Below are 1807 nucleotides of genomic sequence, written 5' to 3' on the forward strand. Positions count from 1 at the left end.
CACAAGAAGTGCAGCAATGACCACAGGCCGCACCTGACACATTCCAGTTCTACCCACAGGCAAAAATATTACCTCTCTCACACCCAGTACCAAAATAAGATTCTATAAATAAGCATAAAATATTCAAAAATTTGTCTTTTTCAAGGGTTAAAAACTGATGTATTTGATGTATAAAATAATTAGGCTTGCATCTACAGTAGAACAAGAAAGGAGACACCGTCGGGACCAAACAAATGTGTCCCCTAAAGGACATAAACACTAACAAATATCACAACTCTAGGAATAAAATAAGCACCATTAGTAGCTCAACGACAGGCCTATCATGTGTAAATAAATACCGTGAAACGATGAGTGACATTGATTGTGGAGGATCTTAACTGTATACAATAAAAATAAAACACTTGGTGGGGTTTGTACTATGACGTCATAGTCCATCCTACGGCTAATGCTCGCGATACTTTGTTGGGTTCGCTCGTATAGTCAACCGCCTTTCTCGGTTATTATTGTCACAATACATATACACATATAATTTATTCACTTATTCATTCACTTATATATATATAATATATGTATATATATTATATATATGTATGTATATATATATAATATATATATAATAAATATAATTTGAATATTATGTCATATGATTTACCAGCTGCTACCTATAAGCTATTAGCATTAAAAAATAAAGAAAATGAAACGGTGAATGACATCTTATTTATTTATATTTATTTCTATATAATAGTAACAGTGCTCGAATAAGAACAAGATGTTATAATCATATAAATCATAGCCCTTCAACTAAAAGTTCCTTTATTCATCATACCCTTTAGGCCACGGAGACATCGAGTACACACGTACATCTAGCCCTTCCCCCCAACTCCAGAATTGTTTTCCTCTCATACAACTTATTCACACTTACTCGCACTTTATCCCTGACCGCACTTTGCAACTAGCCTTCACAATGAGCCTGGGTGGGTGGTCAATCTATGTTTATGTACAATACCATGAACACTCTAACGATATTTTCCATTAAATTCCTGCAGGCTCTCATTGATAGCTTGTTGACGCTGATTGGTCGAGTCGAATAGTGGATTCTTCCCATTTATACAGTTTTGCGATTGCAGTTCAAACGGAGTAGTGATAGTGTAGTAATTTTATGGAAACCAGGCTTAATCAGACTGTGAAACGTACGCATTATTAATTTAATATTTCGCTGTGTATTTAAAGAAAACCACCAGGAATTCCCGATGTTTTTAAGCCTAAAGACATTAAAACAGGTGAAAACTTACAGTAAATGTACGTACGTTCCCATATGGTTGTACCGCCAGAATTATTATTAGTATATGGAAATCTCGAACTTCTTCACAATTTTGTAAATTATGCGTTCAATATCTACAGGCAATAATATTTTCATTGGCATCATAATACTTATGTTGTATTATGTTAATGTCATAGCTCTATGGTCATCTTATATGCCAAGTTGCCATTGTGCATGTGTTAATGTGTGAGGAGTTGGGGGTTAATGAACACGATATGTGTATAATAACATTGTATAGTTGTTTATGCCTATATAATAATTTAGAACATAAGGCCTGTTATGTCTTTTATGTTGATGTGGGGGTGTGTGATATCACATGCTATTTGTAGGCATACCATTCAGCCAAGTCTGCACTGCTAATGACCTACATTTGCTGCATGATTTGATTTATATTAGTCCATATATTTTAATTTCATATATACATTTTCTGTGAAATAATATATATATATATATATATATATATATATACATATATATATATAATAA

The sequence above is a fragment of the Anneissia japonica genome, unplaced genomic scaffold, assembly GCF_011630105.1.
Source record: "Anneissia japonica isolate Jap-2015-1 unplaced genomic scaffold, ASM1163010v1 scaffold685_len2926416_cov193, whole genome shotgun sequence".
Classification (NCBI taxonomy): Eukaryota; Metazoa; Echinodermata; class Crinoidea; order Comatulida; family Comatulidae; genus Anneissia; species Anneissia japonica.